The following is a 26,587-nucleotide window of genomic DNA, read 5'->3' on the forward strand; positions in this document are numbered from 1 at the left end:
GAAGTGTCACTACTTCATTTTGAAATGAGGGATAGAATCATTGCATTGAGAATATGCATTTCAGACCATAAAAGGAAGCACAGTCACATAAACACTTTAATTTGATAAGATAGTCTGTAATTTTGACAGGCCAAAGTAGTCCAGTGTATGGAAGATGCAGTGCTACTTAAAAGCAGATTTTTACTCTGTACAAAGTTGATTAGAAAAATAAGATTCATTAAAACATGGATGAAAAACATCTGCTTATATGGCAGATGGTAATTCAGCTATCAACACATCCAACTGTTAAATGAATGGACTGATTTAATACAAAAAGTATGTCTTTCCCTCGTCTATGGCTCATTCATTTGCAGATTGTTGAAGTAATTTTTTTCATATTAAACTGAGCTTTTCAACAATTCAAAATTATTCAATTCTTCCCCCCTTGCCTCTGGCATACACCTTCTCTATTCTATTTAGCATTGCTGCTAAAACAAAGACAAATGATTCATCCTTAATGTGGAAAACTGGAAATTTTGTGTGTCCTTTCCAGGCATTCTAACACACTGGGCCTAATTTTTGGCTGCTGTAACACTGATTTCTAGGGAGTTGAACTGATTTTATCTGTTTTCCCCTTCACTGTGGAGAAGGATGTAGTGAATTCACTTCCTGAATTCCTAGAATAATTTCATAATCAGAAGTATTGCAATAAAGATCTCTTTAGATATTGCAAAACAGTTTCCTAAAACAATTGCACTGAATCCCACCCTTAAAAGTAATATAACAAAACAATTATGAGGCTCTTTTCAGTGTCTTCGATATCCTGGAGGCCAGCAAAAAGCTGTCATTATACACAGACTTGAAGTCATTTCTTGGCTCTTGACTACTCATTGCAGAAGACTACATTCTGCCTTGCATTATACTTGTGCAACATCATTGCATTCAAAAGGGTTGTGAAACTGAGACCTGCAGATAGAATTTCAGATGTGTTGCCCTGCATTTATATTGCTCAACCATTATGCACTGATTTCTCTGTTTTTTGAAGTTCATAATTGTCTGTATGTAACACAAATAAATACTTGGTAACTTTTTATTCTTCAATAATTGTAGCAACTTGTGTCTGATTTTAAAATTATTAGGAAATAGAACTTCAAATTTTGAAGTAGCAGAGAAAACTTGAGAATATTGACACCAAATCAGTGCATGGTAAGTGGCTGGGGCTTGGTCTGAAACCTAAAAGAGATGTTAATTTAAGCATTTTTTTTATCTCACAACATAAAATATATTGTGTAATAAAGTACAAATGTAGAATTAAAAATAAAGGATGTATATAAATAATACGTTTGAAAAGTATAAGTGGCTTCTTGGTCATTTTAACAAAAAGATAAGAAACAAGGCAAGGTAAAGCTTCTGTGAGGGTAGAATCAAAAGAAAATAGAATATGTGATAAAAATTAATATTTTCTTCTGTTTCCAGTGATAGATTTTAGTGCAATTGACATTTCTGGTTAGGACACAGAATGTCCTTTGACTCACATGAGCAAATGCTGCTGTGGCTTTGGTGAGAACAGGAAGTTTCCCACTCATATCAGTAATACCTCAGGAACTGACACTTGGGCTTTTCTTGAGTGCCTGATGTTTATAATGAGCACTTTGAAAAAAACATATGGTGTTCTGGACTTTCCTTCCTGATGGCTTGAAAATACTTATTAAATGGTGGTTTGTGTATTCAAATCTATAACCACAATAAACCATAGCAGAGAAATGAGAATGGCTTTTATTAAAGTTACATGACTCATATAGCAGAGAAGTCCAGTGGAGTGAACATACTGTTTCTTGAAAATAGGTCATTTATGTTGTGCTATAGTAGCAATACCATTACAAGGAAGTCTCCAAAGTTTTAGAAATGAGCACCAAAAGAACCCAGCAATATAATCTCAATTACTCTATCAATCAGATTTCTCCACAGCAAGTGTTTAATTATTAGTTCTTTGAAGTCAGTGTCAAACAAGCAAGTTCAAGAAACATACCTTTGTCTCATTTTGGGAGAAAAAGGTCTGGAATGAAAGCTGTTCTCAAGCTGTGTCAGGAATTCAGCATGCTTTGACAGTATTTCTGGAAATACCTTTTATAAGACTGTGCAGAATTCATGTACATACAGACATCCAGTAACATCACCCATTTTTATTTGTACTAGAATGGGTTTGAAACTTGTTGTACACTGGATTTCTCCTATACAAGATTCCAGTTCAGGAGTGCTCACCTATTAAAGGATGGATGTGCACTTTCAGCACTCATTCCTCTGAGCAAAACAGCAAGGCACAAATTTGCCAGCAATAACAGCAATGGACAGGCTGTCTTAGTTCAACCTAAAAGCAATCCATAAAGGGACTTTTGTAACATGTTTGAGTAGGTGGAATTTTGGTGTTCCTGCATGAGCCACAAGCCCATGAGAGCGACCTGCGCCGTCAGGGCCCGGAGATCACCGCTAAAGACTGCTGACAATAAAGGGGAAGGGATGGGTCCTTCTTTGGGTATCTGAAGACTGTTTATCCAAATGACACGAGAACAGCCTCAAAGGAGTTCAGGGATGAGAACAGGACTGGGCTAGGGATGCATGGGGCAGAAGGGCGGGTGTGAGGGTCAAGGTCCAATAGGAACAAGGGAAAGTGGTGCAGGGGAGTGGCAAAATACTGGGAGAACCAATGAGATAACAAAGGTGGAGCAATGCATCAACACAGAGCCAATGGGGGTCAAGGAAGGAAGAACATTCTAGAAGGGTACATTAACGAGGGGGATATCAATTTTTACAAACCAATAGAATACCAAAACTCAAAAGGTATTAACATGTGGCTGCAAAGGCCTGTGGGAATAAGACTTTCCTCACCCTAACCTAGAGGGATGTGTCTCCCCTGATGTGTTGTCTCCTCCAGGGTTGAGGCTTTTTGGTAACAGGTCCCTGAGCCTCCACACTTTGGAACAGATTTACACAGTTGGCATAACTGTTCTGAATTCAATGAACCTTTCAGGTAGTAAACTTTCACTCTTCTTCTGAAGTCTGCTCACGTACAAGGTACCTTTCTTTGGAACAGAGTTTAAAAATAATTTCTCTTGAAGTCGATAAGTGACTCATCAAGACAAATGTTTTGATCAGGATTTTGTTTTTACTGGCATGTTTCAGAGCTAGGATCAATGAGTGTACATAGCTTGAAAAGCCAATCAACCTTTAGAAGAGATTGAAAAACATACTATTGTGCTGCTGCATTTGTTGAAGAGGGAGTAACAGTTTAGTGAGAAAGGGGACAGATCATTCTGCAAATTATTATGAAATCAATACGTTCTGAGATTTTAAAATATTTTTATATGGTTTCTTCCATTCATACAGAGAATACTTAATGGTTTTCTGTTAAGAATTTCCATTATTTTATTATTCTGCAAATCGGCAACTTTAGTGTAGATATTTTAAAAGGCCAATTCATAGCAGTTAAAAAAAAAAACATTTTAAAATATATTTTCTGCTAACTTTTTTCCAAAGTTTTTTTCTAGGAATTTGTGTTACTTTTGCAGCTAAACTTCATCAATAACAGAAGGAGACTTAAAAAGAAATTTTTGATGCAAAGGCTAAGGTGTAAGTGAAACATGCCAAATAAGGCGCTCTGTAACAAATGCTAAAGTTCCATGATACACTGAGCTAAAGGGTTCTGACATTAATTTTTTAATTGAGGTGAAATCTTAGGATTCAAACTGACTCAACTTCACATATGTACATACTGGTTTGTATCCGATCTCATAATATACCTTTATTGTGAGGCGAGATGTACTCTGCAATTCCCATTTCTGCCCATTGGCCACAAAGGGGGTCTGTGAACTTACCTTAGATGCAGATATCTTCCCTGTATGCATTTTGTCAAAAGAAGTATCACAGTATATCACTTTCAACACAAATAACTGAAGGAAACACTGTTGACAAGGATCTCTCTTTGGTGTAAAAGCAAAGCTTATTTCAGGTTGGTGTTTAATGGAAAAGCTTGAGGTTAATATTTGACCCTTCTTTCACCTCTGTGGCTCCACTGTGACTTCAGAAAACTTTGTTGAATAGATCTTACTATTAGGCAGATAAGATTATAGTACAGCTTCAAGTATGAGGAAAATACCATGCTCATTCAAGTTTGGAAGTACATTATACTTGTTATGCCTGGACCTAATTTAAGTGATACTTTTCCAGACTTTTAAAAATTATACAAAAGCCATTTGTTCAATATGCAATAAATAAGTAAATAAATGATTTCATTTTTCACACCATGTTATCATTTTAAATGTTCCCATTAGTTTGTGATATGATTTTAAAGTCACCTAACTTGAACTGCCTTACCCAGGAATCAATTATCTCACCTGAGTAAATCTGCTTACATGACAAAGGGTGTTGAAGTTAATGGATAAGTTCCCTTGAGTTGAATGGATACACTTGAAGGGAGCATAAATATTTTCATAATCAATGTTACAAATTTTCAAAAATTTACAAGACTAAATCAAATGCAATCCTATGTGCTTGGGAAAAAAACATTGCATATGTCTACACTATTCTGATCAGCTTCACTTTTAAAATCTACTTTATTCCATTTGAAAGTGGTCTTGAAATAGAGCTATAAATGAAGAAATTTGGATGTTTTATTTTCTCAAGTTTAAAAATGATAATTTCCTAGAAATTACCACAGAGGAAATTAATCTTCTAAGCAGATTATCCAAAGACATAAGGAAGCAAAGAACCCCAGTTTATAAGTACTAAAAGTATAATACTTTAATTACAAAAACAGACATGACGAACTGTAGATGTTGTGTAATATTATAATGAATATAGGGTATAGGAAAAGCTATGAAATACTGGCAGATCACTGAGTAGATGAAACTAGAAAACACATGTCCAGACATAGTAAAGACTTCAATTTGCCATTTTCTGGCAAAGTCATGAAAGGAAAAACATGACTTTTACTTCCAAAGCCTCATGGATTATAAATCCATGAGGAGAAGCCTTGAGGGATCAACCAGTATGTGTGGAATAAGTTAAAGATAGCAACCCAAAAGAAATTATCAATGGCAGCTTCTGTCACAAACATTTTATTTGAGCTGTTATTCAATTTTTCCTGGAAGACAGAGGTAGAAAGAAATGTAATTAATTTTTCAGATTTTAAAATATATTTCACATCTCAGAGTGTGTCTTCTGCAGAAAACCCAATCGTGCATGAACTTTCTCACAAGAACGTACATTTCCCTCACTGTGGTCATGTTTGTGCTCCCACCTCTTATGAAGAGGCTTGAGGAAAGCAAAAGTATTTCATATTTAGTGTAAAGTGGAGTGACACCCACCTCTACATCTTATTTCTGTAGGCAAAATGTAGAAGAACCAAAGTCAAACATAGCAGTGCTTTTTCCCATGGGGAGATTTGTCTCACTAGAGCTTAACTGTATTCCAGCACAAGATCTATTTCTTCTGCCTAGCATTTGCTAATTGGGAATAGAGAGGGATGATGCCTTAAGTTTTAGCTTTATTTTTCATATTTTCTGTATTGCATATACATGCAGTATGTAACTCTGAACTTCATATAAAGTGTTAACAAGTTCTCCTCAGTGTTTAGTTAGGCAAAACAATCCTTTTCCAACCCAAGAACCAAGGACACCATTGCATCTTCAGGCCCAAAAAGTAGGAGCAAATATTGTTCATACACTGTAAATTGAGGAGAGCAATCTGGGAGGATGGGACTTCATATCCTGAAGCTGTAATTGGACAATTAACCCCAATCTGTAAATGGACCAAAACTTATAAAAGTGTGAAGACTCATGACTCATTGTCCATCTTGGGTGTAGCCTTGGCCAGGCTCTTGTACTGCCCAGGGTGTATCCTTTGAAGGCCTTTTAATAAATACTTTATTCCTTTAACACTGTTTAGCCTCTCTTCTAGGTAGCCTTTCAAGGCATCAGGGAAGCCAAGAGATTCAGTGAACAGGTGAAGAAGTAAATGAATCATTATATGATTAGAAAAAAAAAAAAAAAAAAAGAAAAAAGCAAAAAGAAAGAGTCTAATGTATATAGTGACAAAATTTATTTATTGATTTACAAAAAATAAACAGTAGCTTTTAAAGGTAAAATTTACTTCATTAGACATTATTGTCAGGCAACTTTGTTTTATAGGACATTTTAAACAATGGAAATCATTGAATCTCTAGATGAAAAACAGCCAGAAAAACTCTCTTGATTCTGCTAGATATTGATTTCTCTTATCTCATCCACTCAAACACGGTCAACACAATAACAGCTGGAGGGAAGAACAGCAGTTGTCCTGAAAAGAACCAAACTGGAAGGCACATTTCCCAAGAGAGAGAGATCACTGGCAGCTGCCCAGCATGGCACCAGGAATAGCCAGCCTGGCAAAAAAAAAAACATATGGACTGAAACAGCATGGAAACTTCTAGAGCAAGCCAAGGGTGCCCAGAAGGTCAAGGCAGGAGATTACATCACTCTCAGGTCACCACCTTTGGTAAGATATGAAAGGGTTGATACAAGTTCCCCAAGGCAAAAAGCAAAACCAGGGTTTAATTTTGTGAGGAGAATGAAAAAGAGCAGCTGAGTGACAGCCTAGTGATCAACAGGATGCGTGTTTGGCAAAGTTAAAGCGGTTTATCTGTTTTAAAAATAAGGCAGGAAAATAGGTCAAAATGTTGCGATGAGGAACCAGTCAACCCAGAGGAATTTGTGCTGGCTATGAAAAGTCATAAAACAACTATCTCATACAATTATTTTGTAGACTTGCTATTTGTCCTTTGTATAGTTAACCATATATTTACAAAATATATTTTCTTTTTCTCACATGATGATCTTAAAAGTGGTGGAGAAGAGAATCCAATACAAACAACATCTACTTTTAAATGTAAGAACCTGAATGTGTCAGTCTTACTTTTCTAAGGGTCTGCTTTGTATTACTCACAATTGTTCCACACCCTCAGAGGGAGACTGCCACCCCACAGAATTTGCAGGACACAGGCAACTACAGCTGCTGTGCTTAGTAAATAACACACATAGAGCTTTGAATGCTGGCTTTGATATTCACAGAAAATCTAAACCTCACCACCCCCCAAAATACCACCTGATCTGGAGTTCTGGGAAAACAATTAGGTCTGCTGAAGCTGAAACACACTTCAATAATTTTATTTCTCCTGCTGTAAATGTTATTAGTAAGTATTGATTGATTTCACTCGTAACCACACTGCAAATCAAAGACTTAAAAACCTTCTGCTTATGTGGGAAGTCTGCAGAAGCTGTAAATGTGTCTGGTTCATTGTCACTGTAATTAATAAAAATGCCATGAAAATTAAAAATTCTGGAAAATTAAGAAATATTTCCTTACATTGTGTGAACAGCATATTAGAAAAAGGTTTCTGTAGTGAATAGCATGCATATAAATAAATACTAAATATTAATCCATATTAAAATTTTCTTTTTAAAGCAATCAAAATCAGGGAAAGCTTTTTGGAGGTTTAAATGTGATTGCCCCAGATGAGCATCCCCTTCAAACCTGAGCTATACCTGTTAAAGTGAACAGAAATATGTCAGGAACAAGGAAGTAGGTGTGCCTGAGAAGAACACAAACCAGGGACAGCTTTGGCTTATTGCCTTCTGTGTTCTCCAGACTATATTTACATTATGCTATATATTCACAGTTTTAACAGGTACAATGTTACAAGCAATGAACAGGGATCAGTGCACAATGAGGAAAGAGGGAACCCCAAGGTGGCCCCAGTGTCCTGGCATGGTACTGCCTACTGGAGGGACATGGTCTGGTGCTCTTCTTAACTGCTGAGCTGTGCTGATACATCAGGGACTTGGGACATCCAGGAGAGTATATGAGGAATATGGAACTGTTTCTTGAAATGGTCAGTGTATTGCAGGCAGCCTAAGCACATTTTCATTTTAGGCCACTTGTAAGGAAAATATGGATGAAATAGTTTTGGGAATGTACAGTTTTTTCTTAGATCAAGAAGCTTAAAAGATATTATACACAGCATTGTGCTGTTCTGTATTTATCAGCCAGTGTGACCAACAGCCAACACTTTGTGAAACTTCCCCATGGCTACATCCTTGTCTATATTAAAAGGGTTAGAGGAATTCAAGTGTTTTGAAGTTTATATTGAACTGTGATTTTTCTGTCCAGAAGCTGAAAGAAACCTCAGCATTTTTTGTCACTACTTTGGCAAACCCTGCCTGGGGACCACCCCAACTCTAGCCAGATTTTGGCAGATGGTGGCTGCTAAATGGAGCGATGAAATTATAATTAATATAGAGGACTTGGCCAGTTCTGTTACAGGCAGCTCTTGTTCCAGCTTCTTTGAGAAGGCTGCCTGCAAGTAGGGGCTTAGGACTAACTTCCATAAAAATTAGGCATGAAAATTAGGAGTAGTGCTGTCCATTGTGGGACTGCTGAACTACTCTGAGTAAGGAGGCTTTGTGCTGGCTTGTATTTATGCTGACAGGATAACAAAAGCCCATATTTCAACTTAGTCAAGTTGGATTACAGATACACATATTAGCTATCTGAATCAAAAGATCTCCTGTCACTCAATCTTGCTCCAAATATTTCAAAGATGTGTATGAAAAATGCAGCACTGGAGACTGATTTGTGTGTATCAGATATGTGAATTTCCTGAGTTTTGACTGACAACCTTAAAATGCCCTTTGCACATACCCCTTATACAGAGACACCTGTAAACAGGCTATGTTGGATTTATCTGTTGGATAGACAGTTTCTGTTGTTATTGAACAGCCAGAGACAGAGTAATGTTAGGCTCTTCTGATGTTTTCTGGAGTACCTGAATACAGAAATTCATCCAGGTTTTAATGGATTTTATGGCCAGAGATGGGCACAGTCACTGATGGTTGAAATGTCAGACTGCAGAGGAGAAAACAACCCAAAGCTAGTCCTTGCTTATGTATTTCTAGGTCTTATAGGAAATAGAACAGTAAAAATGATTCCTTTCTTGATGTGAAAGATGCCTGATTACAGGCATGAATAAACATAGTTTATTATCCAGAATTATAGGTGTAAAGGCTTCATATAAAATCATTTTTCAAACTATTTTTTAAAAAAAAATTATGAATTAAAATAATTTATTTTGGTTTCTATGGGTTTCTGCTCTTTAAACAAGCACCATATGAAATTAATTTATCCAGAGGGAATTTTTCTTTGCTACTTTTTTTATCCACCTGTTATTTTCTTCAACACATTTTATTTTGACAGTGTCTGCATCTTGCCTTTCCATCTAATTTTCCACTGCTGTGAAGAGTGTTTTGAAAAAAAAAAATGTAGCTTGGGTTTTTTTTTTTTATTTTCTGACATAAGGACTAGGAAAAAAATTTCCTGATGGAGCTATTACCTTCAAGCACTTTGCCAATCTGATGATAATGAAAGTTATTTCCTCCTGTAGTTAAAAATACACTTTTCAAAGTAATCACTTCAGTCCTTGAGCCACGACTCTCATGACTCATTGCTTCAAGGCAGGGATCTACAGCATTGTTTGTGAAGTTCTCAATATTAAAAATATACATTCTGTAAATCAATATTTCCCTGAGTGTGAAAAGCAGTTAAATCTAGATGTTGGTGTAAGTCTGAAACTGAAACAAACTACACACAAATACCAGCATACTAGATAACTATACTTAATTATACAATTTTGAAGATGTTGGAAACAACCTGATGTTGCAAATAAAGCAAAATAAGGGTAAATTAGTGTTTTAAGAAACATTTGGATACATAACTTGGGACAATAGAAGCTTTACAGCTCCCACTTAGCCTACTCTAGAGTTCTAGGTCAAAATATCTATATAGTTTAGTTGTTTGGATATTTTCACTTTATGTATGGATTTTATCTCTTGTGGAATCTACACTTTCTGTCAGTCAAGAGTGGATTTCAAAAGATTTATAGCTATTAATGAAATAAATTTGTTCCCTTGTAAAGAGACATGCTCAATGGGCTCTTCTGGAAGAGTGCTGACCATCCCATCCCAGTACTGCAGGAATAAATGTAGCACTTTCCCAGGAGCAAGGAGCCCTAACATTGAGGAGCCCCTCAGGAACAGGCTGCTGCACTGTGGATCCCCCATGGGCCACAAGTCCTGCCAGCAAACCTGTTCCAGTCTGGGCTCCTCTCTCCATGGAGCCACAGGGCCTGCTCCAGCACAGGTTTCTGCTGAGTTACAGCCTCCTACAGGTATCACTCTGCTCCTGCATGGGGTCCTCCATGGGCTGCAGGTGAGTATTTTCTCCCCCATGGACCTCCATGTGCTGCAGGGGCACAGCTGCTTCCCCATGGGCTGCACCAGGGGCTGCAGGGGAATCCCTGCTCCTGCACCTGGAGCACCTCCTGCCCCTCCTCTGCACTGATCTGGGTGTCTGCAGGGCTATTTCTCTCACACCTATCCTTACTCCTATCTTCCTTGGCTGAAATCATCTTGTGCAACAACTTTCTCTCCTTCTTAACTCTGTTCTCCCAGAGGTGCAGCCACTGTGTCTGATGAGATTGGCCCTGACCAGCAGAGGATCTCTCTTGGAGTCAGCTGGCATTGGCAGTGCTGGACATGGGGGAAGCTTCTGGCAGCTTCTCACAGAATCTGCCTTTGTAGCCCCCTGCTACCAAAACCTGGCCACACAAACCCAATACAGACATTTAAAAAAATAAATGCACAATCAAAATCTTCATATAGTGGTGTCACATGTGCATGGTGAAACTTCTGACAAAATCACTCAACAAAACTTAAATATTACTTGACTCTGTAACAAACCTCTGAAGCTGCCTCCCTGATGGCAAGACACCATGCTTTGTGTAGAAGGAGCTGTGACTTCCATTGTGACTTTGGTTTATTAACCTCCTGCTAAGGAAGTCCTGGAAGAGGTGATATATCACAGGGAAGGGGACAAGAATCTCAGTATAAAGCCCACTCTTCCTCCACCACTGAAACTGAGATCTTTGGTGTGTGAGCTCAGCTTGTTGCTGTTCTTTCACACTTGTAATCACTGAAACAGGCTGCTGTGACTGTGGAGGTGGTATGTTGGGTCTGCACAAAACAAATCAGCCAGAACATATGTGTGGGCAGCAGCCTCATTGTAATTTGGAGAGGTTTGTCATCGAGCTGTAAGGATGGGTGGATGGAAGAGTGGCAGAAGCAATTTGAGGCTGTGTGGGAGTGGAGCTAGTGCCCTATACATGCTCTGCCTGTGGATGGGAGCACCGATGCTCCACTGGAGAGGAGTTCAAATGTTGATAGATTCCAGTAAAATATAAAAGCTAAAAAACACAGGCTGTCTCTTTGTCTGGAGTAAATCAGCAGGGATGTGTTGAATCTCTGGGTTTACCTCAGCTGAAAATCTCAGACTATGTGCCTCATCCTCATCTGACACTGCTCTGCCAGCACTTTGGCGGATATCTGAATCATCTGGATTTAACCACATTCTAGTGCTGAGTTGAGAGGTGGAAGAAATTGTATAAGAAGAATTTTTAATAACAACTCACTCATTTAATGCTGTTCATATTTATATTCCATTTGGAATGAATCAGTCCCTCTAAAATGAAAGTTTTATGTATGATACAGATTTATATCTTTTTTAGGCTACTGTAGAATAGTTTTAAAAAAAGAAGTTCAATTGAAATAAAAAGAAATTCTTTAATAAAACTATTACAGTGAGAAAGCAATGGCTTTCTGTCTCTGAAACCTGAAGACTGTAAAAGAGTTACCTGAATTTTCAAAGCTATTACATATAATTTACATGCATTTTTAGAAAATATGCAAGCTGGCATGAAGGAAGTTTTTGTCCTTTCTGCTGAAATCAGTGCTCAACCTAAGAAATACTGGTAACATTTTACCTGAAAGCACAGCACGTCCCGGTTGGAAGTTAATTTAAATAAATGAGTGGCCATCCATTCCTGTAATTGATTAATTGTCAATGCTTTCTTTTATCAGAGTTCATTTTTGGAGAGCAAGAGAAGTAAGCCTTGCTTTCAAAACCTTAAAAGATAAACATGTTTTAAACCCTAAAAAGGCTTGTCTCTAATCCACTGATTTGAGTGTATCAGAATTAATGCACATTTAACCAGAAATCAGTAAGATTTCCTTTGACCAGTTTCAAGCATCCCAAATCCAGTAAACCCACTCCTATATTTAGAGTCTAGAAGCAACATCTCTGTCTCTGAAGGATCAGGGTTTCTGTGTGTGGAAAAATGGATTTCATGAGATGGCTCTTTGCAACCTCTCAGTCTTTCTATATGAATCTCATGTCATCATCCTGGTGCATTTCCTTCAGAAATAGTAAATTTGTTATAATCAGCCTAAGTTTAATAAGATATCACTATACACTGTGGAGAGGAAGAACAGCTCTCTGTCCTTTAAGTCTTATCATAATGCTTAAAAAAGCATACTAGCCTAGCAGTTCTTAATCTGAACTTGTTCCAGCTCATCTCCTCTGTTTCTTATTGCCATTCATATCCTTGTTTAAAATAGCAGAGTCTCCATCAATTTTTATTTCCCTGTCATCTATTATTCCTCTCAGCCTTGAGCCATATTAAACCAAAGCTTTTATACTTTCCATCCATTTTATTCTGTCTCATGCCCAGCTTTTACTTGTGTTTAAAGCACTCATAGCAAGAAGAAAGCCTGCAGTGTGTGATTGAGGTATGGTTAGGGCCTTAGCCTTTATTCTGTTACTTAGGAACTAAAATATGAGGTAAATATAAGAGGTAAACAAATAATTTGTAATGAAAAGTAAATAAGAGAGAATTGATTGTGACTAATGTGGTTTATCTGCAAAACTTTGCAAATTTATTATATTCAGAACATGCCATAAAGTAGAACAATGAGAGTGCTTTACAAATTACAGAATGCATGTGTATCAAACAAAATCAGAATGTAATGTGATATTAGGTCATCAAATTGTCAGTGTACTTTATGCCCCTGAGCTGTTTATAAATAGGTAGCAGCATTGAAAGATTCATCATTTCAGGAGGTTTATAAATAGGTATGGAATGTTTTTCCCTACATGAATAACACATTTTCAGTGCTCCATATTACAGCTTGAAAATCATGTCATACTCATTAGTGTACATTAAGCCACAGGACTTTGGCTCTTATCTCAGTCAATTAGTTAAAAAAAAATAAAAATAGTACATTAGAGTTGTTAAAAAAAAAAAGTAAGATGTAAGGAAGGACACAAAAAGAAAACTCATTTTCAGTTGTGAATAATGTATTCATGGACTTCCACCTAGTAAGTGCAAGTTCAAATATATTCATAGAGTGTTTACTATTAGCTTGACTGTGATAGATTTTTTACTCTTTTTGGTGGCCAAAATCTGCTTGGAAATAGTGCAGCTAAATATGTTAGTTTTCCAAACCCTAGGTAGTATCTTTTAATAATTTGTGGATTAGAGAGCATTCAGATTTTACACAAAGTCCTGTCCTGTGCTGCAGAGACTATGGTCCCTAGGTTCCTTCAGAAGTCTTTCTTTGTCTTGCCTCCCAGGGGAAGGTAATTCAGCCTTGATCCTGAAAGGCCCCTGCACCTCTTACTCATGTGCATCATTGTGTCAGGTCTCTGGACAACCTTTTCTGACCAGGTGAACCCGAGGAAATGAAAGTGGATTTAGATCCTACTATCCTGCTATGTGATAGTGCTGATAAAATAGTGAGCAAAATGGTGTAAAGGGACTCACTTCTGGAAGGCCACAAAAAGCCACGGGCTCGTAGCCTGCCATTAAAACAAATCTAAAATGTCATTTAGCAGCAAATAGAAGACAAGAGATTAATTTAGGAGTCTGGGTCACATTTTGGGCACTGCTGCTGTTCTTACAGAATCAAAGGAAAAAAGAGACACTGAAATGAGTCCTAGCTGCTTTGCACCTTGTTTGCTGGAGTTTCCTCAATGGGTATCACGGCTCCATGGTATTGCTTTAAAATAGAGTACATCTTGTCTGAGAATTGAAATGTGCCTTGTTTTTGCTTAAGCGGGGATCTGAAATGATGACAATGAGTCAGGCTGGGGTTTGACAAGGGCGTTTTCCCACTGAGGTTGATTTGCTTTAATGGCTATTGATTCAACAGACTGTAACTTGGAAGAAAGAAGGAACTGTGAATGGAGCTGGGCTGGAGGAATTAAATTACCCTAATGTAACTTTTAATGGACCTACCAGCAGTGTCCACTCCTTCCAGAAGGCCCTGAAAACAGCTCACTCCATAATTCCAGGCATTATCACAGGCAGTTGCATTGCTAATGCTGTGTATTGATAAAAGGATAAATGCTATTTTTGCTCTTGGTGTCAGGAGGACTGGGTATCACATTAACGACATAGATCGCCGAAGTTCTGTCCTTGAAATAGTCATGGCTTTCAATTTCTTTCTCAGCATGTGTTTAAATATTCCCAAGAGCCCCAAACTGCCTCAAGTTGCTTCCTGTTTAAATAAAAGATGATTCCTCTTTTTATTCTGTGGAATCCATTCAGAAGAAAAGGTCATGCCCAAAGGGAGAAAGCAATTTCCTTATTCTTCTTTTCAGAGCTCTAGGGATTTTTAATTTAAGTTTCCCAGAACACTCTCCATTTTTTTATAATTGATATTCTTTGTTAATTTTCCTTTTTTTTTCGGGGGTGGTGGTGTCATGTTTGTCTAGTCCTAAAACAAACCCAGAATTTACAGTTATTAAACCCTAGGCCCCTAAGAAACTCAGCATTATTGAGATATCCTCAGATTAGGTAAAAATATAATAAAAGTTATTTCTTTTAATTTACTTTGTGTCCGCAGATGCCTGACACCGGTCATTCTAAATGCACTTTTCTTTCTCACTTAAAGAGAGACCATGGAATATTTCAGAGGGAGAGATTAATGTTTAATAATAAGCATTGCTTCAGCTGTAAGCAAAAACTGTAAGGTTTTGCTTTTTCAGAAGAACTTTTGTCTGAAAATTTATGTGACTTGGCCATTAGGCTGAAGGGGAGAAATTATTCCAGCAGCCCTCAATGATATTTGAAGTGAGATTTATTTTCCTGATGTAAAAAAGCATACATATTTTAAAAAATGGTTTTGTCTCTTCTTTTTATGTTCTGTCTTACATTGATTAAACAATATTAATGATAATAGAAGTAAGATAAATTGTTTATGGTTAAGCCCCTGTGGACACACTAAACACCCACATAAATGGCCCTAAGTCTCTAACTCTATGGAAGTTCAAGCTCAAGAGTCAAAACTTAACATCTCAAAATTATTAGATTTAATTGCTATAAATATTTTTATTTTTTGAAGAATGGATAATAGACTGATCTCTCACATTACAGGAACAGCTGTTAACATAAATTATGATATACAATTATTTATTTAAAACTTTATTGTCATATTGAGAAATGAGTTTAAAAACTCACAATCAGGAAATTAGTATGTCTGGCTAGAATCTGATTTGTTTTCATTTATTTGCATCTTCTGTTCTGGTTAGTAAGAAGTTGCTAAATTGCTCAATACTTCCAAGCTAACAAGTATGCTAAATGTCTTTAGGCTTTTTTTACTTCATTTGCAGTCTCTTTTCCCCACTCCTCCTGTCTTCACAAACTTTGTTAGATTTCTGCTGGTCAGGATCAGGAACATTGTAGGGGCTCCGTGTCACCTACTTGACTGCCTCTGTTTGTCTTTGGGCACTGTCACCAGCCCTCCCTTCCCATGCCTCTCCCTGACCTCCATCCTGCACCCAAACACGCTCCAGGCTCTGAGATTACTTCCCCTGCACCTTCCCTTCCCAAGGGCCACCCCAAGAAGCATAAGACCAAAATCTGTGTTCAGTCCCACGTGCTCGGGCCTTGTCAGGCCTTGCAGCGACCCATGGCGTTGTTGGGAGTCTGAAGTGATGAAGGTTTTGCAGATGCCTGGTGTTATCAAGGTTTAACTTTGCTAGGCACAGGCAATGGCGAGTGCAGCCACTCTCCTGTGATGATGGGAGGGACTGCCAAGAAATCTGGTCAAACTGTTTCCAAACAACAGTCATTGAAACTGGGGTTTTCAGGCTGATGTCCATGAACGAGTTTAATGAATATTTACAAATAAAAATTAGTTTTAGAACTCTGGGTAAGCTCATGAATAATTCAATAATCAGAGTTGAAAACCAAAGACCTGCAGTCTGCTTTCCTTAATGTATCATTAAGGGTATACAATTTTATAAGTAGGCCATCACCTATTCTGATCCCATACAAGTCCAGACTGATTACCTCCTACCTGTGCATTTATTATTCATAAGTATTTACTGAAAACTATGGACTAACCATTTTAAGAGCATGTTTTGTTTGTGAACTTTCTGTCTAGCTTTCCAAATTTCTTATTTGTAATGGATAACATTGTGAGTGGATGACTGAATCATTTTGACTGTAGAGCTAATAATGGAACATAAGATTATGATATAAACTTTCCTTATAAATAATCATGGGGGTTAAAAAAAACAACATGGGTGCTAAAAATGCTACATTTTTTTAGCATACAAAGTATATTAGATACTTGAGAGGAAGGTTTGTGGGCAGTGAATAATGCAAACGCAAAATCATAGCAAACCAAACTGGTAGTCCCTGTTCCCAGGGACACTGTGGATCAGCCTTCCCTGACTGTGTGTGAAGCTGGCTCAAGTCATGTATGAGAAATTGTTCTATTAAGCTGAGCAAAATTTCACAAGGGTGCCATCGTGGATATATAATATTCTTAATCTGACTATGATTATTGTTGCTTGGCTTGAACGGATGACGTCTGGGGAGGGTGAATGTGTGTGAGAGAAAGATAACAAGAAGGATGACAAGTGACAAAATACAGTAAAGATAAAAAGGAGACTGTTGCTATTCCATCCAAAGTCCTGGATATGATGTCTGCAGCAAATGGAAGAGGCTAAATGTTCAACTATTCTTTCTATAAATTTTCATTTTATGCATGCACAATTATGTGCAATTACAAACCCATTTCTAAACCTAGAAAATTATTTGAATTTATATGAAAAAACATCTGCATATGTACATTTAGAATCTGGTTTACAAACTTGAATAAAATATTATCATGCAGTGAAAAATTTTTCCAGCACTGACTCAACAAATTGTTTTAGAAGTGAAAATACAATTCTGACACATAAACCTCTGTACTCTTTCAGCATCGGGTCCCACCTAGGAGCAACCTGGTAGTAATTTGCCAGGCTGAGAACAAACCAAACCAAAGGAGGAACTGCCCTTTCCCTGCTCCTACCTTCTCTAATGAAAAAAAATGTTCAAATATATAAACCAATCTGTTGAAAAACTTCAGACTAAAGAATGTGCAGCAGGTGGCAACATATGTGTCCAGTTAGTTCCAGCCAAAACAGTCTAATTTGCAGAAAAGGGTACAGAATTTCGCTGTGACTCAGCTGAGGGGGTGATTCAAAGATGCTCTAGCTCAAGTGCTAGACTTGCTGAAGAGACTAGTTGTTAAATACATGGAATTTATAGGCTATTTTGACCTTTTGGGATGTACAATAATTCACTTAATACTCTAAATTTTGTCTGTTAGCTGGTCATTTTCCATTGGGATTTGATCTTCTGCTTCTTTCCAAATACATTAAAATATAAATATTTACATAGTTTTAAAGCTTATGAAAGAATAAATTAATTCAGCCAAAACCAAATTATGAAGTATCTGATCTTTTGTCCACTGTAACGTACAGAGTTGAATATTTAACTACTTTATAATACGTGCCCTCTCCCTCTAGTGGTGATGTAGTCACTGCTGGACCCAGTCACACATTTCCAACTGCAAGATGATTATGGCTTGTCTGATTTTGATGTAATTATATCAAAATTTAATGTAATTTTGATGACATTATATCAAAAGCAATTGCTGTGACTAAAAAATATTGGGACTTGCATGTTGAATAAAGAAAATGGGAATGAAGGAAGCAGCAACTTCCAGAAGTCAACAGTCAAAATAAAAAACAACTATTAGAATAGCGACTAAAAGCTATTACTACCTGCTGGGTATGTGGCTATGTCTTAGTGGTTTCTCTTTAATTATGTCTGCAGAATTACAAGGACCATCATAGTTATGAAATTATTTCTTTGGTTTACATCAGTATGAACATAGGCCTAATAGTGCTCTAAAGCTCACGTAGATTGGCCTAGTTGCTGAAACCACATGGTTCAAACAACTGATTAAATTATATAAGATGGAATATAAATTAATATTAAGCAGATGCTTGAATGTGAAATAGAATATTTATCTACAACAGGTCATCAACAACTAATGGAATTATTTGAGAAATTGTAATTTCTTCTGATAAAAATGTCCCAGTGTGGAAAGGAGAAAGGAAAGATGGGTGGCTATTGTTGAAAACAGTTTGAATTTAAGTCTTTCTTCTTTTTGGGGAAAATTAATTTTTTGGAAATCTTTCTGAGAAAATACAACACTGAAGGTTAGTCTGCACCAAAAAGAAACTAAGTGTACCTCCTTTCTAAAGCAAAGCCAAGTGAAACCAAGCCAAAATAGACAGCAAGCACGAGTTTCACAAATTAGAGATATTTCTTGGGAGGGACTCAATTAGCACAAAACCATATTTTTCACAAAATTCACATTTTACAGAGAATTTCCAACAGGCATGTGTATTGAAAGAGCTCTTCAATCTGAGCACTTGACATCTCAGGTATGTTGGCTGTAGTAGTAATGGATAGCTCTTATATAAACACTTTAAATCACTGTCTGTTGGAGAGATTCATGAAAGTGATCTGAATATATTTTTTTTAATCTGGAGTGATAACAAACAAATAGAACAAACTTACCAACAGATCTGACTAGTAGTAAATTTTAAGGGACAAAATCATTTTTTGGTTTTGTTTTGCTCTGTTTTTAAACATGATCAAGAAAACTAAACTAATGAATAAAAAATAGAGCTTGAAAACATTCTGGTTTTATAATTTGAATGTTATCTTTAATTACAGTAAAAGCTCTTGGAAGGACTAAACCTCCAGTGAAAGTGTCCAAGAGAAAAAACCCTACTTTGTTTGATTTTAATTGTCAAGAAAACATTGATTAAAAATGTAACTTTTAGAAAAATTAGAAACTATTTTGAAAAACTAAATTGAAACACAAATTTTCCCTTGTGATTTTTCAGAAAACTGAAATTTTGCTTGTTATTTTTAAAGCTATGAGAGCTACATACTTATGAAACCAAATCCTCCTGTAAGGTAAATAATGTGGCTACTTGTACCATCATTTCTACTGTATAAAGTGAGCTTTATGTGGGGTTTGGGTTTCTTTGGCCAGGGCATAGGAAGAGCTAATTAATATTTATTTATATATTTATACAGCTTTTTATTTTTTGTTAAGAAAGATAACTTTCTATATGCACAGGCTCCACTTTGAACAAGTAGAGCTTCTTTTTAATTGTTTCTCAAGAAAGAAGATGAGGTGGAGAGATTAAAGATATTTAATTTCCCTCCAGTGAGCACACATTAGTGCAATAGATTGTATTTTTGAGATCAAATATTTAAACAATTATTAAAAAAAATTAATAACCAGTTTATTGGTTTTTGAAGCATCATTAACAACTCAATAAATTAAAAGTGACTTCTAAAAGACAAAATAAATATTTCCTAAATAATTTTAAATTATTCATTAATAATGAGAGATAGTCAAGGAACTGGAAAAAGCTTTGAAGAATTTATCCTACTGTTTACTAGATTTTGTCACCTTTTTTACCCATTTTTTACAATCACACAACTCCTTTTTTGTCTTTTGAGGTTATTAAAGTGTGACCCAAACTTAGTTTTGGAGCCTGGCCTTCATGATGGCAGCAAGCTACTCTGTGTACTTATTAGAAATACAAAGTAAGCAAGTAAATATCAGGTGCTGAACTTCCTGCTTTCATTCCTCATAGTGAGAAAGAAGCAACTACTGTATTTTTCAAGACTTCCTTCCCAGAAAGTAGTTAAACTGGCATTACCATCTCTTTTGTATGTTGAAAATAACACAAACAGACTAGTATGGCTGAGTAAGGTCTAAGAAGAGACATATGACATATGTCCTCCTTGACTATCCTTTCATCCTATCCTAATCATGTTTCTTACTTGCTCTTCTTACTTCTTTGTGCTGAAAACTGATAAGGGAGAATTCAGCCCAAAGCTAATACCTCATTTTAAAGATAATGATTATGAGTATCAAACGTTTGGCCTGCATGTTTGGAATAGCAGACATATTAGATCACTTCTTTTTGTGGTGCCCTTGTTTATTTGAAAGCAACTTGTACTTTATATTCTCAGCCACAATCATGTATAATATTCTGGGCAGCAAAATCTAGTTTTGATAATTAAATTATACATTTAGAGATGCATTCTTATTGAATTTCCAGGTTAACTTTTTTGTTGTGACTTTCTATTTAAGTTATGACTGCAGTAGGCAACTGAATGTCTCTGTCCTGACATAATGTCATGCATAAATAGGGAAGTTAGGAAAAAAATCCATTTCACAAAATAGCAATCTTACCATAGCATGTAAATTCTTTTGGAAAGACTATGATGTTAGCAAAGAATCTTAGCTGGCAGTGCATTGTTCATTCCTGCCCGAGACATTCTTCCTGAGCAAATCCTGCCATCAGTCTTTTTACATAATAGGACATAAAAAATAAAGCAGCATACTGTAACTCAATGGTCAATGTTTACAGGCTCCCTGACAAGTTACACTGTCAGACATATGGACATCTGCAATGGGGGATGCTGAAAAAGAGCCATAAACTGAAATGTGGCAAAGAAGTAGGGAGATATAACATTAAGGAACACTTCAGAATAATCATGTATAAATTCTGTATGACTCAACAACTGTACAGGTAGAGAAAGCCCAGCATGACATTGGCTGATTTAAGAAAACTTGAAGGTAGAATTAATCATTGATGTGGCTATTTCTGGAAATGAAAGGGATTTTGAAAGGAAGGAAAATGTTAGAACCATACAGATTGAGTGACTGTACCATAAAATAAGATTTCTCTTGGTAATATAACAGTAAAAATAAAATGTGGCCAGCTCTAGGATCTCACAAGAATGTGTTGGACACAGAAATTGTCTGGATTTACATATGATGTTTGCCAAGTCTACCATTCTTGGAAATCCCTCCTGCATTCCTGTTTCTCTAAAGGGAATTCATGGTTCATTTGTTTGCTTACAAAAATGAATATGAGCAAAATTTATATTCTTGTGGAAGGATGCACAATGTAGCCCAAAGTATGAATGCAAGCAAGTTCTGTTCCTTTCCTCACAAAGTCAAAGAGCAGAGAGTGTCATCAGCAATCATAGAAGAGAACACCTGTGCTTCAGACATGTTCAACTTGATCTTCCACATTTCAGGTACTTACTGCATTGAAAAAAAATAATTAAAAGAGTAAATAGTAGGATAAAACAAAACTAATAGGAAAGAATAACAGAAGTCAAAATTGTCTGGAGGCATAAAAATTTGGACAGAAAATATAAATTTGGACAGCATTACTTGTAGGGCATGGTAGTGAGGGGAACCTCCCACCAAAGAACCATGGAAATATTTTGAGATTTGTGACTCGGTCAGATGCAGTTTTATTGCTGAAAGATCAGCAAGGAAGAGACTTGCCCACACCTGTGACTATATGTGAAGCAGACATGGTAGGAGTGCTACAGAAAGAACCTGAACTGAGTTTCCAGGGTCTTTGGTGTAGAAGTGACAGATACTCATTTGAAAAGGTATTCTTTAAGGACCTGAAGCAGCACAGAACTACCAACTCCTAGCAGGCTGTATGGATCATAAAAAATACCAGCAGGGCCTGATTCTGGTCTCAGGGTCTCCAAATTGTACAGCCAGAAATGCCCTCTGCCTTTGCAAATCTTACGGACCTGAGCAAACCAATTTCTTTTCAACAATGCTCCCTCAAGCTAAACTGCTAGTCCTGCTTGGTGGCAATGCTGTGTATTGTGAAAGGCTGCAGGGAGAAAACCCTTTCCTGAAATATGTGGGGAAACAGGTTTTAAATTCATCGAAAGCTGAGTGCATTCTAACTTTACTCTCTGTCTGTGCTTACAAGTTAAACAGGTTTAACTCTAATCAGAGGTATCTAGGGTAATAACTAGACTGCAGTAAAAAATACCAAGGCACACTAAACCAAAAAAATCCACCAAACCTTCAGACAACCCTTCTCCCTCCCCAGCAGGTTGCTGTATTTTTCCTGAACTGATGCCCCTGCATATTAAGAACAGGCTGCTGCTAGAGCCATTGCCTTTGGAGTGTGAAATGGAGTGGCATTAAGTTCTGGCTGCTGTGACTCATATTTGTTTGTCCTCGTACAGCTCGGATTGCCTGCTGGCATCCTGGATTGCAGGAACCTACGCACGGAGCATCCATGGAGCAATGCCTGTTTCCTCAGACAAAGAGCTGAACACTGTGTGACAGCAGGCCCACCCCTCTGGAGATCAGAGCATGCAAATCTGTTGTTATGATGAAATCCACAGATGACTTCATGGGAGAGGACAATGAAAGGAAACATTTCAGCAACCCTTTAGTAAAGTACTGTAGCACTCTTTCCAGGGGAGAGGCTGTGAATGAAAAATGAATATGTTAGTAATTTCTGATGCTGTAGATTCAGGGCAGATCTACAGCTGCTGATCTTTTTGTATCATTTTCCAATAGCCATACATTTTAATCTTCTAGTTCTTACTAATGAAAAGTTACGGAAAAAAATGCTACATGAGAATAATTTAAAAAAAAAAAAAAACCAAAAAAACAAAGAAACAACCTTTTGAAGACTTCCTTTGTGAGAGAAAATTTGTCTTGTCTCTGAAGGTGTTGACACCGTTTATTTTCTTCATCAAATTGTGCTCTCAGTAATACTGTACAAGTTCCCACACCATGAAAGGCTCTGTGCTTCTTTTCCTGTGCTGCCCGCTCATCAGCCTGACCGCTGCAGAGTCACAGAACCAGCTAAAGTTGGAAAAGACCTTTGAGATCATTGAGTCCAGTCTGTGACCTAACACCACCTTGTCAGCTAGGAACAGGAAGTCATTTAAAGTGTGACCATCACATTGGCAGGTGTAGATGAAGCACCTGAGCAGACTGCAGAGATGTGCACCATTGAATAGAAATGTGCAACATCAGGAGCAGGCAAGGGTCTGGTTTTCTGCTGGGTTTAGGGCAGCAGAATCACAGTTTTTTGTTGACTTAAAATTCTGGAAGTGTTTAATAAGAGAGGAGAAATTGAGGAATTAATTCCTTTTATAACACTGAATTTATGCAGCTCTAGGGATTGTTCCCCTGCACTCAAGCTCTCATTTCTGTCTGCAGCAGCAGCCCTACAATCACAAATCCAGCTAACCCGAATCTCATTAGGAACTGGAAGTCACTGGCTCCAGTGTGAGGACTGATTAGCTAAAACTGCTTGTTATTGCTGTATAAGGCAGATATTTTTTCCTAGAAAGCTGGACATCCAGAGATCCAAAATCTATTTTTCCTTTACAGGTGGGATACTGCTTTGCTTCTGTGCAAGGAAATAACAGCCACTTTAGCAGGAACTGCATGATATTGTAACTAATGCCTGAAAATCAGTGATACCATATTGTTCAAATCAAAACAGTGATTTAACATACTGTTAAAATACCGAGCCTATCTGATCTTTGAGTATTGTTATATTTCTAAATTTACCAGCTTAATTTTCCTGATATACACTATCTTATGAATCACCATGTGGACAGATATTTTCTTTTCTGAACAACTTTAGAACTGAAACTCCCAAATAGCACTTCTATTCTGGAAAGTTACAAGATTTTTATATATATATTTTTCTTTTTTTAATGTTTCAATCTTTTACCACTTTCTCAAATGTAGCTGAAATTTTGGAAAAAATGAGGAGTGTTAGCAGACAGCAGACAGGCACCTCAATAGGCAGACAGCATGATCACATAAGCACTGTTTTCTTAGGAAACTGAATTATATTGGAGTACCAGCAGACTAGTTTATTGGAATTTCTCATCTATAACTCTGGGGTAAAAGTAGTGTTCATTTCTTGGTTTTTAAAGGTGTACTCCTAACAAACATTTGCTTAATAACTTTGCTGATCACTAATGGATATTCAAAAGCTTCTGATAGAAACTAGGATGTTCTGAAACCTGCATTTCTATATTGTTATTAACAAATTTTATTTGCTTCATTTAATCAGTAAGCCTGTGATACCATCACCAAAATGTGGTGGGCTCTTGGCCAAATTTTCCTTTCTTGACTGTGGAGCAATGGCTTTTTGGCTTCTAATTATCACTTCATATTCTCTCACTTTTTGTTTTCATTTCCCACCTACTCAATATTACTCATTCTTGCCCTCGGTTTTGGGAAAATAATTGTTTAGAAGAGTTGTGTATGCAACTGATTAGGACTGTCCTATGTTTAGTTATCTATTGAATTGAATCAGATCATGATCTTCGCTCTGTAGGCAATCATCTTCGTAAACAATTAAATGTTGCCCTTCTTAACAGCAGATAAAATAAACAATTATTGAGTACCAAACAATTTATACAGAAAATGATGTTCTAAACTTTTAGAAGTTGTGATGCCTGTGCTCCACAGCCTTCTCTTCCCAAACAGGGTATAATTAGTTTTCTGTAAATGACAAGAAGGTATGTGTAGACATTTCTGGTGTAAGAGTTCTTTGATCTCCTACAGACCTTTTGGTATCACCATCTTTGGAGCTAAATCACCCTGTTCCCAAAATCCCCAAATATTTTGCTGCATCTCCATGCTTAATCCCACTGTGTCCTTACAACTTGTAGTCAAATATTTTAAAATTGCAATCACTTGAAACAGGCTTACTATAACATACTTTGCCAACTAAAACACACTTCTGCTCTCCAAGAAATTTCTGTTGGTTTTAGCCTAGACATGAGAATAAAAAAAGTACTTTCTTCACCTTATTTCTCCCCTAGTTAAATAAACTAAAAAAGAAGAGAAAAAAATTGCAATATATTTGTTTTATTATCTCTATAGATAGAAATGTTATCATTGTCATCACTCTTAATCAATTCTTCCAGATTACTTCATTTTGCCATTGCCCAAGGAGGCTGGTTTGTACTCCTTATTTATAAATCTCTTCTTATATTAATTGTTGTGAAAAATTCTCCAAATCCCAATATATACTCAACATTCAACTGCTTTCTCACTAGTGAAGTGAAAGTATCTCCAGGGAAGTCAGATGAATGCTGTTTAACATCCTGAAGACTATAATTTGCATAATTCCATGTGGTATCTCTTTATGGAAGAATGTTGTAATTGCTGTAAGCACTTACCAAACTTATTGTGCAGATATATTTTTACTCCAGTGAAATGTTACAGAATTTACTGTCCATGTGACTTCTGTTGATTTCTGTCCTAGGAGTCTGTAGTGACAGGGCTTTCAATAGCTCCTATGGTATGTTCATTATTAATACTAAAATTGATCAAATTTCACTGGAAAATAAAAAAGACTGATCTCCACTCCCTAGTTCTACTGGGAAGCTAGTCCAGAGAATGACTCCTCAGACTGTTGCCATCCAGTTTACAAAACCTGTAAACTGTGTGAGTTTAAAAAACCTGTTATTCTTCTTTCTTCCCAGCACTCAGTGATGAACAACAATGGATCTCTCTCACAAGGATGCTGAGATGGCTCTCTTGGATGCTGTTTGCTCCATCCCATCAGGATTATTATCACAGGATTTGTAACTCTGGGCTCCTTCAGAAACTTGTTTGGTCTCTGGCTCTCTGAGTAGGTGGCAGTGCTGCTGCACTTGGAGTAAAGTTGAAAGCATCCATTTATCATTCTCCTTTTGTCACCAGAAAACATAGTTTCCTTGCAGTTCCAGTCTGGTGTTGTCCACAAAACCTCTGCATTCTTGGGTGTGAAATGGCATTAAATAACTGCTTCTATACATTATGTATTTTCCCTGTGATATGGTGGCCTGATTAAATTTGATGTGCTGAAAAGAAGAATACATGAAATAAGGTTTCTCTGTACATATATAAAAGAAACAAAGGCCCTCTCTTGTGCTTTTAATGCCAGATATTTGCTAGACTTTGACTAGTTATAATCTTTCAAGAATATCAGGTTAAAGCTGTTTTCTTGACTGCAGTGAAGGATTCACCACAAAGAATGAAATTTATATTACCTGATTTTGGATGTATAAACCTTGGGCAATTTTTCCTGTTAGTAACATATGCCACTTATATAAGACAGAAGTATAAAGAGAATATCCCACATATTATATATATATTTATTTTAAGTTACTTGAAGTGTCTCTCCCTCATTTTACCACACAAAGACCCTATTCAACCAGCTTAATTAAATTTCTAAATTTTAGACATGTCTTAGGTAATTATCCCCCTAAAGGCACTGCCACAAATTTTGACTCTTTAATTTTGATAGACAACAATTCATACTTGTATTTTCTGGGAAAAAAAACCACCATTCACACAGAAAATGAAAAACTCCTATGCAGTCTGAGAGCTGGTTTTGCACAAGGGTTTTGCAGAGAGGAGGAGGAGGCAGACTGCAATGCTAAATGAGCTGAAAT

Source organism: Parus major, chromosome 3, assembly GCF_001522545.3.
Source record: "Parus major isolate Abel chromosome 3, Parus_major1.1, whole genome shotgun sequence".
Lineage (NCBI taxonomy): Eukaryota > Metazoa > Chordata > Aves > Passeriformes > Paridae > Parus > Parus major.